At 56.5% G+C, this 13028-nt stretch overlaps 1 protein-coding gene across 5 annotated transcripts in view; it reads right to left on the reverse strand.

The window, feature by feature from the left end:
- SLC29A1 (solute carrier family 29 member 1 (Augustine blood group)) overlaps window positions 1–13009 on the reverse strand; it is a 34066-nt gene extending 21057 nt beyond the window's left edge. For 2 of the 5 annotated variants that reach the window (XM_085055117.1, XM_085055118.1), the window contains exons 1-2: window positions 12822–13009; window positions 6713–6877 (exon numbers count right to left, since the gene is read on the reverse strand). The gene's annotated coding sequence lies outside the window, so the exon portion shown is untranslated. Of the gene's footprint in view, window positions 1–1721; window positions 1908–1984; window positions 2062–6712; window positions 6878–12043; window positions 12065–12821 lie in introns of those variants that run through there. The other 3 variants (XM_085055119.1, XM_085055120.1, XM_085055122.1) reach the window with 3 other exon arrangements.
- Between the last annotated feature and the right edge of the window lie 19 nt (window positions 13010–13028).

Raw genomic sequence — 13028 nt, forward strand, 5'->3', positions numbered from 1 at the left:
AGGAAGAGGCTCATTAACACCTCCCAGCCCAAGATAATGAGAGCAGGGATGCCATGCTGGGGAATTGATGCCAGTAGTTAATTATGCAGCTTGGCGAGGAATGGAGAAGAGGGAAAACTGCAGGATGGAGGTGCCATACTGTCCTGAGCGCTGGCGCTACATTTGCGAATTCAAGCAGAAGTGAATTTCTTCAGCCTCCTCACTCCAGGTATCTGCTACAGTGTAAGCCTCCACCTCTTGTCTGCACTAGCTGTGGAGGGAAGAGTAACCCTGCTAAGCATCTTCCAGGGCTGATGTTACAGGCCATGGTGCTGAAAAGGAAGTGCCTTTGCTCTGTGAAGATCTTTTTGGCGAGCCAAGAGCAAGCCTACCTGTCTTTTCCAGGAGCAAAAAGCAGTGGCAGGAGCAGGAGTGCTTTGGAGGGCACACGTGTGGTGTAAGCACCAGACTTACACTATGAGTGGCCCATGAACTGCACTCAGTCAACCAGTGAACCCAAGGGAAAAGCATCCCTGCACAGTCACATCCTGAGATAGCTTTGTAGTGAAGGCAGGCTCGAGGGAGCCTGAGGCTGTCCAGGATCTTGCAGGGGCTGGTGAGTAGAAACAATGCCACCAAGCTGGGATGCAATGCAGGAAAGTGGGATTTCCCATGTCGGCACTCACAGAAGTCCCTCAAGTGTGTCTGCTCACAACAGGCAACTGAGGGGCCATCGGGCTGCTTTCGGAGTAGCTGGGAAGTGCATCCAGCTGTGGCCAACAGCTGCACAAATTCCTCCTGTAGACCCTAGCCCTGGGGATCAAGGATACAGACTTTACTTGTCTGCGATCCCACAGCTCCAGGGCTTAGCCGCAGTTGCCTTCCCACACAGTCCACAATTCCACAGCCCATTCCCGAGAGGCACATGGGAGCGCTGATGAGTACAGGCAGGGACTGTGTTGGTCTGGCACTATTAGCATCTAGCAGGGGTGTGAGCCTCAGATTTCACTACAGGGCTGAGGAGGACAGCACAAAAGCGCTCTACAGGAGCTCTTGGTGCTTCTGCCTGGACCAGGCTCTCCATGGAAAGAAACACTCACTGAAATCTTCCACAGCATCCCACAGCCAAATGGGAGCATTTTCTTGAGCAGGACCTGGAGCAACCCTGACCCAGCAGTTTTTCTGCCAGCCAGGGGGGGTTCTGCCCCACTTCTCGCACAGCAGCACATGGCACCCTGCGCATGCACCTGCCCGCGGCTCCCCATAGCACCCATATGCCGGCAGACACTGCCGGGCACACGCGCAACTGCTCGGCAGGGCTGTGCACTTCTGCAGCCGGAGGACTTGTGCACAAATCCCTGGGTGAAGTCCCGCATCCCAGGTATCACAGCATCACTGCGTTTTGCATCCCCTAAGCCATGTGCCGGCCGCTCCACTTCGCATCCCCAAAACCACACGCTCTCCTCTCCCGGCAGTAATTATGAAAGGGGATTTGTAGTGGCCGTGGAAGGCAGCAAGGAAGAAAGCCCCCCAAAAAAGCACCATCTGTGTATCATAAACCCCCCTTTCTCCACGCCGCGACTCGCACGCCGCCTCTCCCCATGCTGTGGCGCCGGGTCTGAGCTTGGGATACCCCCCGGCTCCTTCCGAGAGCTCCCCACGCATCCGGCTGCTTTAAAACGCCGCGCGGAGCCTCGGAGGAAGCCGGGGCGGCCAAAAGCTCGGCGACTTTGAGCCAATACCTTGAACGCGGGCGCCCACCGCTGCCTGCCGGCTCCGGCTCTTTCTCTCTCCGGTCCCCCGCGCGGATGAGAACCCTCCGCCTGTCTCTAAACTCCTCCTCCGTCTCTTGCCGCCTTCAGTGCCACGCGGTTCCCGCGTGGGAGAGGCAGCGGGTTTTCCCGCTTCTTGCCCCTTCCCCGTCCCGCGTCGCCCCCGGGACAGAAGAGGTAAGAGGAGCCACGACCCCTCCGCGGGCAGCCGTGCGCACCTCGTGAGAACCCACCTGCGCCGCGCTCTCCGCGCCGCCCCGCACTCCGCTGCCGTCCCTTCCCCGGCTCTGCCCGCCCCTGGCTCCCCCCCTTTCCGCGCGTATCGCATCTCCACGCCCCGCAGCTGGCGGGAAAACCCCCCCGGCCTGCTTCTTGGGGAAAGGAGGGCAAAACCCTCTGTAGCTCCGGCGCCGCGACCGCCCGCGCCCTGCGCCCCGCGCCCCGCGCTGGGTTTGCGTTAGTAAATATTACAGCTGTAAAGAGAACCATGCATTACATTATGGCTCTAAATGGAGTGTGAACTGGCCCCGTTCCTCACTTGTCCCCCATGCTGCATTCTAACCCAGACAAAAACACTCTGTGCTGGCAGTCACTTAACGATGTAATATATGCACATAGTATACATATATGTGGATGTGTATATAGATGTATACACGTACAGACACACACGTACATACATATGTATATGTATATATACCTATACACACACACACATATACATACATACATATATATATTGCATATATATATAACGGTCTTGAGTTCATGACCTAGTGGGTGTCATCCTGCCCATGGCAGGAGGACTAGAACTTGATGGTCTTTAAGGTCCCTTCCAACCCAGCCAGTTTATGATTGTATGAGTCACAGAGAGGACTAAAGACAGCTTTTTGCACTGTGTATTTGTGGTGGTGCTACCCAGGATTGCAGAGCCCTCTGAAACGTAGCAATCCCCCTATATTCAGAGGATATAATTACCGTGTGTATTCAAGGGGCAGGCACAAACTCTAAGACGTGTTTTTTCAGGCTGCCGCCTCCAGACTCCTATCTCTCTGGAATAGATATCTACTGCACGGTGATAAAAGCCTGTTGCTTAGCTGAAGTGCAAACGTGGAGGAATCCTCAGGTACTTTGTCCCCCAGCAAAGGGGAGTGCTCCTGAATTTAACCTCATATCCGTGCGGTTAAACAGTCACAGTAATTTTTTTTTTTTTTAATGTAGCTAGGTGTTTAAAGGAACACAGGTCCCTCCTGGCTATCTCTGTTCACCTACATTGTACGGCCACAGGCAGTGGCACCAGGAAGTCCCTGCAGCAGCTTTGAGCATTAAAACATTTGTTCCATTAATAAACAGCCTCAGAAAATTCTCTGCAGATGGTGATTAGTTTGGGTAAGAAATTAAAACCAGAAGTTAAAACACCCCCAAAAGCTCTGGCAGATTCCCATTCTCACGCTCTCTCAGCAAGATGATCTCTAACACATCTTTCTGCAGAGTCCAAGCACCAAGCTTGTATTTTAAGACCGACCAACAAAACATTGCCACGTAAGCAAAAAGTCCTCAAAGCCCAAGAAGAAGGCAATGGTAACAAGGCTGAGGCAGCTACCAGTGCTTTTTGATCTGCAACGATGACATTGCAGAGTGTCACCCTTGAGAAGAGACCTCTTCACTGATCTGCTCAGTAGCAGTCTCTGCAGCTGGATCTTTCCCTCTCCCTCACAGATATTTGTCATGGTTATGGGCTTCTGGGATCACATATTAGGGTGCACTAACAACATGAAGGGAGCAACAGATAATGCTGTCAGGAAGACAGGAGGCTCTTTTCTTAAATTTAAGATTCATATCAGATCAAATTAAATTTAAAAGCTCTCACATCCAATTAAAGCTCCCAGCCTGCGTCTCCCAGGCAATGTCAGATCCAAGCCCTGGGCCTGCCTGTCCTCACCCCGTTTCCTTAAGCCATTCTGATCTGGAAGGTCTTCTGGTTAAGCGGCAACAGAGCCACAACCTCTCCTCTCCCCACCTTGCCTCGCCTCATCTTGTCTCTCCTCTCCTATCTCCCCTCTTCTCTACAAAATCCAAACAAAACAGAAAAGCAAGGTCGCCTGCTTTGGGATGTCTCATCTCACCTTCTCTCTAGCCTTGAGATGTGCCATGCTGTCACCCACAGAGCCCCTTCCACAACACCTTGGGCCCCGTGTTTCTCCTTGCTGCTCAGGAGCATGAGCTAAAATTTGAGCATCTCTAAAATTTTGTTTTTCTCTGTAAGCTCCAACTTTAGCACAGACTAAAAGGTGTGAGAACCAATTCCCCCAGGAACTTGAGCACAGAGTCCAGACTGGCAGTGCCCAACCAAACTGACACTGTGCTTCCAGAAGCCAGGACAAGGCTCTCAGCATCATTATAGCCTCAGACCCCATCGGGAGGAGAAACACCGCAAAATTTACCTTAGAGTGGATATTCCAGGAAGTCTCTGCTTCAGGACAAGGTGGGTGTAGCCGCTGCCTCACCCCAGGCTTTCAGCAGCAGGGTGCATAGCACTTACCATCACCAAAGTACAGGATTAAATGTTCTCTAATTAGAAGCTCTGGTCCTGTCTGCACAGCCACTCCCCCAAGCACTGAAATCAACATCTCTGAATAGAGATGTCTCTCACTGGAGATGGGCGTTTGAAATCCATTAACGCTGAACAGCATCCCAGCCACCGGTGACCGCAGGCAGACAGGAGGCCAGCAGATAGACTCGAGGGGAGGCATGGAGAAAGGCAGTTTCCAGCTCCGAAGGACAGCACTGGCTGCTGGCTGCTTCCCTGCAGACCTGTGACCCACCCACCACCGACTTGCAGGATGGGGTCTAACAATGTCTCCTCTTGGGCAGGCAGGACACCTGGAGCAAGCAAGACACTGTGGGGTGAAGAAGGCTAAGTCTGGGAGAGAGTGAGTGTCCTTTGAAATCCAGCCCTGGCTGGTGCAGACAGGAAACATTTTGCTCAAGGTTCTCTACTCCGTGGAGGCACTTCAGCCCCTCAGGGCTGCTCACAAGAGCAGTGCAAGTCCTTGGGTTGTGTAATGCCAATAGCAGAGTGCAGTCAGAGGGGCGACACCTCCTCTATGGTTACGGGAAGGTAAGAAATTGCACGGCAAATAACAACTCATTTATTGCCCCACAAACATGAGCCCTTGCTGTAGGGCCAAGCTGCCTTGCTTCATCTTGGCGAAGGTGTTGCGTTTGCAGAGCCCTCTGCTCCCAAGTGACTCTCATGTTATCATCTTCACCTCTGCGTGTACAATAACAAACCTCCTAGAATAACCAAACAGCTACAAAAACAGTCTCTGCTCCAAACTGGAAACAGCTGTGCTTTGCCCAGCGCTGGTACTGGGCCCACAACAGTATGAAACACAGAGCTAGATGTTTCTCCCCTGTGTAATTTGGGCAAGGAGAAAAGGCAGACTCGAGTGGGGTCCGGGGGCTTGCTGTGTTCCCACACTCTCCATCCCCAAAGCAGCAGCACGGCGCCAAAACACACTGCTGCTGTTGGCAGATCGCTGTGCTCCCCAGAGCAAAGGGAGAAGGCAAGGGAGTAAGGCAGCCAGCAAAGCCTCTCCATTACATAAGGCTGTGAGTCCCCCGGACATGCTTCCCAGAACATGCTTGTGGGGCTCAAGCTGCCCAACCCTTTGAGTTTTCTTTCTGAAAACTCAAACGTGCACTGCAGGCATTGCGACGCTGTCACCTGGAGCCCAATTTGTACGCTCTGCTCACAGCTAGTTTGTAACAGGCAGAACAAACAGGCAAAGTGCTCTCCCTTCAGTAACTCTTGCTGCCAAACCTTTCACAAAAGCTGCTATTTTTTCCTCCTCTTTTGTAGCAATTCCCTACTTTAACTAAAGCTATGAAATCCAAAATGGGAAAACAAACAAACAGCTGGTTTGGAAGGCAAAAGCAAAAAGGGAGATTTATTCCAGGCAGTGGATAATGCATCACATGAGCTGAAGGAATATTTTTGGTGTCTCTTGGGCAATATCTGAATTTTAGGGCCTCAGGAGCTAGGCAGCATTTGGAGGCACTTACTGTTTCCAGAATCCTTTACACTTGGCACCCACGTCGACCGTTTTCCTTGGAGACTTGCAAGCACTTTGCAACCATACATTAATTAACCCACCAGCCCTCCTCTGCAATGAGATTTCCCTTTCCCTCAATTGTGCCTGTGCTAGGGGCAGGGGAAACTGAGGTATGGCAAGGCCACCAGCCTGCAGCAGGGCTGAGGCCAGGGGGCTGCATGCCATCCTCTTTTCCATTGCAAAACCACCCTTCCCTTTGCAAGCATGACCCACAGTGATTGTGTTTCCCTCCACTGGATGCTGCCTGCCCCATCCCAGAGGAAGGCATGGTCAGTTCAGCTGAAAGAGCCTCTGCACTAGCCCTCAGTGCCACGGAGCAGAGGAACAGAGAGCCAGTATGTCTAAAGGACAGAGCAGGGAGCAGGAGTGGAGTGGCAAGCAGATTAGCAGCTGTATCCAATTCTCTGCACGTGCGACAAGGCAGCAGAGCACAGCCCTACTGGGAAAGGTGGGGGAAAAGGGCATTTTAATCAGTCACATGGAGGGAAACAGAAGATGCTGAACCTCTGTTAAGTGCCAGCAGGTTATTAACCTATTAGCCAATGGGGGAAAAGACCCCACTACAGGCTCCTGGAATCCAGTAATATAGAGACTACAATAGTAATGGATGCTTTGATAGTCAACAAAGCATCTCAGCCTGTTGTTGAGGTCAGTGAAGGGCTCAGGGACTGAAAGTTTTAGTTTTGCTGTTCCCTTGCTGGTCCTGGCTGGAGAACTGCTGGCAGACTCTTTCTGGGGTGGGAGTTCTCCAGTCATTGCTTGCAGGACTCCTGATGGTGACCCTTGGGCTCTCGGTGCCCTGCCCTGCCTTTCAGGATGAGGTGGCAGGGCAGAGATCATGCTCACCTGATGGCCTGAGCCTTGCCGGGATGAGGGGAGGAAGGAATGGGCTGCAATGCCCTCCTGAACTCTGCCTGTGGCACAGAGATCCAGCTGGCACATCACCGCTTGCAGGGAGCCATGCAGACATCCAGCATCCTGTCGTCCCTCTGCTTCCTTGCACGAAAGAACCTGCAGGGATAAAGTCAGGCAGCTGCCTGTGACTTCCTCACTAGTGGGCTGAGGGCAGCAGGAGCTCACTGCCAGCAGAGGAGCAGCCCTGGGTGAAACCCTACAAGGGAAGGCAGGGGAGAGGGAGTCACTTGCTGCCAATCAGCCCAATCACCTGAGCATCCCCCTGCACTGGTAGCACTGAGATGCAATGTGGTGATTCCACCACCCCTAAAGCACTCACAGCCCTGGTGAACAAATGGTCTGGAGACATGACAAGGAAGGGCCTCCATGCGCCTCCAGCCCAGTGGCAGGGCCATGGGTGTTTTCCAGCTGGGCAAGCAGAAACAAATCCCATTGTCCGCTGATTGGGCACAGCTCAGCAAGGGGCCCGTGGTGCCCACAGGGCTCCTGGGGTCTGGCATGGACAGTGGGATCCAGTGAAGCTCCAGTCCCCTTTCAGGCTGCTGCAGGTGGGGACAGACTGCCCCAAAGGAGCAGCAGCATCTTTGGGACATAGGGCATCTCCCTGCTGTCAGGCTGGGAGCCACTCAAGCCCCTCTGCCCAAGCCACTGCTGAGGGTCTCCCATCCTCACCATCTCCTGGGCACAATCCTTCCCAGAGCAATCTTTCCCTCCTCCATCCCCACCCCTCTGCCTCCCTCCCTGCACTGCTGCTGCGCCCCTGAGCTCCAGCTGCCCATTTGCTTTCTCCTACAAGCATTAAGGTGGTAAATACTGACTAATGGCACCAATTAGCAGCAGAGCTGCTGGGTGCTAGTTACTGAGTGATAGCTGCGCAGCCACCGGCCAAGGGTAAAGAGTTACCTCACAGGGGGAAGTCACCACCTCCCAGGGGCCCAAGCTGGAACTTGGAAAACTCAAGATACATAGTTCAGGCTCCCACTTGTACCAGAGGAGACAGGGTTAACCCCTGGCTCAGTGGCAGGCAGGAACACCCTGTGGCACTCAGAAATTGTAGCCCTGGGGCACAGGCCACTCCAAGCACTCTGTCATGGTGTCACACCAGGTCTCCTTGGCGGAGGATGCAGCTGGCACGGGCAGAGGGAGGCACACTATAGTCAAGGTCATCTGGCCCATTGAAGCAGTGCCGGGGGCACATCCTGCTCCTTAGCTGGCAGCACCAGTCTCCCACGATGGAGCACAGCCATTAAGGAAGGAGCTGGCTGGCACCCAGCCACACTCGTAAAACACCTCAGGGGAGCTTGTGGGCTGCTGGGAACCAGGGAGCCTGGCAAGAGGAAGAGTGGTGGCAGCTGCTGTGTGGTCTCATTCTCCCCTCCATGAAGTTCATCCACACCCCAGTGCAGCAAGGTGCCCAGTGGCTCCCAGGGATCTCCAAGAGCCATCTAAAGGGCAGTAGAAGCCTTTCTGGAGGATGGGTGAATTCCAGCTTCAGAGGATAGCCTGAAGCCATGGCTCCCCATCAGCCTTCCTGAGGCACCTTGGTGGCAGTGGGTAGAGCTATGCTCCGTCTCTCAGGGGGTGCTGCTTCAGCCAAAGGCTGCCCATCCTGCATGGCAGGACAGGGCCAAGGCTCCTACCTGCTCTCCCAGCTAGCCTGCTCCCTCGGCAGGCTCTGTGGCCACTGGCACCACAGGGACCATGGCATATGGCCACCTGCAGAGATGAGGGCTCCAAACACAGGTCCAGGAGCTCTCACAGCCATGCCAGCCGTGGTCAGTGCCCTGGCCTGTGCCCAACAGTTGTTGGCTGGAATGGAGGAATTCCGCTCTGTGCAAACGTCTGGCAAGACTGACTAAATCCTGTCTGGAAACTAAGTCCATCCAGTCATGCTTTCCCCTTTGGGCGAATCAGCAGCAACGCTGTGGCTGGATACTCCCAAACATCCCCCAGGGACGTCTCCAGGAGGGCCCTTTCCCACAGCTTCCAACAGTACCAGCCGTTCATCACTTCTTCTCCTTGCCAGTCATGCTTCCTCAGGTTCCCAAGCTGAAACGAGGCCCCCAGGCCACCCAGTGGAGCACAACCATCAAAAGAAAGGCAGACCAAACCCATGACCAGCAGCTCAGCTGCCAGGCTACCGCTGGGAATACCCTCCCCCCTTCCTCAGCCCCTCTGCAAAGCCGTGTGTCCACCCGCGGCCAGAGGATGCTCCAACACGGACCAGGGAGGAGAAAACCTTCAGAGAGTCCTGCACCCTCACACGAGGGGCTGGGGTACACGGCCGGGAGCCTGCAGCGCCCTGCGCTCGTGCTGCCGGGGGAGCGCAGCAGAATTTGGCTGTCCCCGGGGGGGAGGCAGTGGCTCCTGGTCCTTTCCCAGCCCAGCTGCGGAGCTGCCCGGCCCCGAGGGGCTCCGAGGGGCTCCGAGGGGCTCCGCAGGCCTCCCCGGCTCGGCGCTGAGCCCCGGCAAACTGAGGGGCGGGCGGCGGGCCGGGGCTGCCCCCTGGCGGCGGCGCGGGGCGAGGGCGGCAGCTCCCGCTTGCCCCGGCCTGACCGGGAGCGCGGGGAGCACGGGGAAGGAATTAGCCGGCCGCAGGCTTAAGTGGCTCCGCGGAATGCCGGAGCGACCGTGGGCAAGAAGGGGGGGAACGCAGCAGTAGCGTTCTCCCAGCTGGTGGGAGAGAGTCTGGCGTTCCGGGGTCTGGCATTCCAGGGTGGGGAGGTGTCGCAAGCCAGCTCTCGGGCAGGGGATTAGGCACGGGCCCGAGCGCTGGGCTCACCGTGAGGACGAGGAGGCAGTGAGCTGCAGCAGGGAGATGAGGGAGTAATTGGCACAGGCAGACAAGTGCACAAAGTGGGACAAGGAACCCCAAAATGTGGGCTTGTTGTGTGTGCTGTGCTAACCCATGGAGGGACGGGGGATGAGCAGGAGCCAGGAAATCTGAGAGTAAGAAGGGGAGTCCGAGGGCAGAAGTTGGAGTGGTTTGTTTGAAGGTGGTTTAAAAAATCAGAGTTTGACTGTAGGTAGAAAATGTACAGAAGGGCAGGGATAGTGTTAGGAAGCAGATTTCAGGGTCAGAGTGCATAACATGATGACACAACACTGTGACAGTCACCCTGAACACGGTAACTGTCCTGCGGGGCTGTGCTTGCTGCTCAGCTGCAAGCCACAGAGGAAAGAGTCTTGGCTGGTCTTCTGAGAACCTCAAGTCCCACAGGAATGGGGTGGGGAAAGACATGAAGTGCAGCTCCTCAGCATAGCTTACTCATGAAAAGGCAGCTTGCCAGCTTCTCCCCTTGGTCCTGGGCTATGAGGCACCGAGAAGCACCCTTGTGCCACTGACCAAGTGACTTAGGGACAACAGGGGCTCCTGGCACTACCCTCCCAGGGGCTCATGGCCTCAAGCTTACTCTATACATCCATACTCAGCTGATAAGGACTCAGTCTCCAGGGAAACAGCCTGCTCTTTTAACACTGCTGCCCAGACCAACTAAATCTCTTTTCTGGCAAGCCAGAAGACAAAAGTCAGCCCTGACAACAGCAGTGACTGGCTTCCAACAAAGATCCCCCTTCTGGGGAGAAGCTGCAGACATCACCAACTCTCTGTCTTTGCTCTCCACACAGATCTGCCATCTCCAGAGGACACAAGCAGGTGGAAAAGTCTCACTTGGCTTTTGCTAGTGCTGTGTCCTGGGATGGCAGAGCTGGGAAGCTTCACAGAAGAGCTGAGATGCTATGCAGTGCCCAGCAGTGCTGCTGCTGACCCTGTTTTGTATCTGCAGTCATGGAGGTGCTGGGTTCCCTGCAAAAACCCAAGCTTTCCAAGAAGAAAAAGAGCACCACAAAAACCAGGAAGCTATCATGGAGAGCTCTGGAGCGTCTTGTTGCTGACAGTAGCTCAGGGCAGGGCTGCCTGCTGTGATGTGGGACAGGCTGCTCTGCCATTGCTGCCCATATCCCCCATCCTGCTGCTCCCAGTGCCATCCAGCTTGCCTTCTGAGATGCTCCAACCATTTCTGGCAGGGAATGGGGGAACTTCTTAAATGTCTGTGCAAAAAACAGCTCGTGCAGCACAGCTGGTCCTCCTCCACCACATGCTCCATCACCTTCCCTGTACAAGCCTGAGAGACGTGACAGATAAGTTTTGCTATCTCCTACCACCTAACTGTGACAGCTTCCCTTGTCCCCTACATTTTCCAATCCATTTCAGCCCTTACAGCACTACCTGCTCCCTCTCCAGGACAGCACCAGGGCAGTGGAGGAATAAGGACAAAAAGCAGCAATAGGGACCTTGTTTCCGCACTTCTTGTATTAAGATCTTTACCAGGGCAGCAGAGCAGTGCCCTGACCTAGAGAGGCACCACTGATTTGGGTCAAGGGCCATGCTGCGAAGCCTGCTTTGCCTGTACCTTCACCTCTCTTCTGCCTGCACACGAGGTCAGGCTCCTGAAAACAAGCCTCGGGCCATGCCTTGGACTCAGAGGGCAGCCAGGACTTCTGTGCTGGGCCAAATCACACCGAAGGGAGCCAGGGAATGGTGCCTGGGGAGAAAGGAGCTGCATGGGGAACGGTGCAAGGGGGAAGGGCAAACTCCCAGCAGTCAGCCTACAAATGGAAAGGGTCATTGGACAGTGCCCAGCTACTGGGACAAAGGGCCTGCAAGAGGTGAATGGGGCTGCAGAAGCAGCTCTGGCAGGGAGGTGAGTGGTGGCACAGCCCCAGGAACCCCAAGAACGTGGGGGGCTCCCTGGCGGTGTTGCCTGTGGTGCGGACACCCCCGGGACCATACGGGACCATATGTGACTGGCGGGAAAGGGAGGGAGCCAGCGCTCAGGGAAGGCTGGGACTGACACAGGAAGGTGACTGGGCCAGTAAGCGGTGGCCGTGCCAGTGGCTGGGTGACATTCCCATACATACATTACCGGGCAGGGTAACCAAATACCGTCCCCAGTCGGCTGTGCTGTGCGACGGCGAAAGAGGAGGCGTTTGTCGCCCCGTGGCACTGTACTCCCGGGGGTCCCGCAGTGGGACGGGAAGGGAAGGCAGCAGCAGCCAGCACCGGCAGGAGCGGAGCCGAGCGTGCCGGGGTCGGAGCCCCTGTCGGACAGCCGGCCACCCCCGCAGCCCCGGCTGCTCCGCACTGCCGCGGGACGGCTGCCAGGGCTTCCCCGAGCGCTGCCGCCGCCGCTGCCGGGAGCCCCGCTCCTCCCCAGCACCCACCCGCGCCCGAGGCAGCCGGGGCACCGCCGCGTCGCTTACACGTTTACCCGGGCGCTGCCGGCTCCTTCCCGCGGCGCCGCCGCCTGCAGGGCACGGTCCCGTCCCGCACCTCTCGGTGCCAGCACTGCCGGCCGCGGCTCGCCGGGTCCTAGCGCTTCCCGCCGCGCCAAGGGCACCGCGCGGGCGGGCTGGGACAGCCCTCGGCTCCGGGGCCGCCGGCACTGCAGCCCGGTTCCCCCACCTCTCCCTCGCACCCCTCTCTGCCCCGGCACCTCAGCTGCATGATCCGCACCTGCGAGCGGGATGCTGCTGGGGTCGCCCAGCTACCGCAGCTCTGGCACAGGAATGCCCGGTGCTCTGGCTTTTCCCCGGTGTCTACCCTCTTCCTGGGTAGACAGGGTAGACGGCTGGCCCTCCTGCCCAGGGGGTTTCTGCCCCGGAAGGGGGGCTTTGCAGTGCTATCCTTTTGCCTAGGCAAGGAGGGCAGGGTGCCGGCAGCCAGCCCCTCCACTGCTGCTCCCCCCTTTCGCTCCCCCCTGTACCGGGGTCAGCCAAGAACCCTCCTCGCAGCTATGGGACTAGAAAGCTCCGGACCATGGCTGAAGTCCCTCGGTGTATGATGGCTCCAGAGCTCAACACAGGCTCCCGGCTGCAGGGTGACCTTGCAGCAGGACTACCGAGCAGCCGAAATGGGGGACGAGACCTTGGTTCGGTGGAGGAGGTTGGAGCCAGATCCTCTCCTTGGTACCCGGCGGAACAAGGCACAGCAGGGACAGTGCTTACTCTGGTCACCTCCCTGCCTGCAGCCTGCCCTTACCTTGATAGCTCAGCTCTCCCGGTGCCAGATGATGCTGCCTGCCTGCAGACTCCTCACTGCCTGGTGCCAAGCACGGCTGGGGTTTCCCACGGCAGCAGGACTGGGGTGCAAAGGCTTTGCCACCCTACAGGCTCTGCAGCCGGAGTGGGTTTCAGAGCCCTGGCGCTGGCTGGGGCTGGCTGAGCACGGCTTCCGCTGGCTCAGCAG

The sequence above is a fragment of the Lichenostomus cassidix genome, chromosome 3 (genome assembly GCF_008360975.1).
Source record: "Lichenostomus cassidix isolate B80296 chromosome 3, HeHo_3.0, whole genome shotgun sequence".
Lineage (NCBI taxonomy): Eukaryota > Metazoa > Chordata > Aves > Passeriformes > Meliphagidae > Lichenostomus > Lichenostomus cassidix.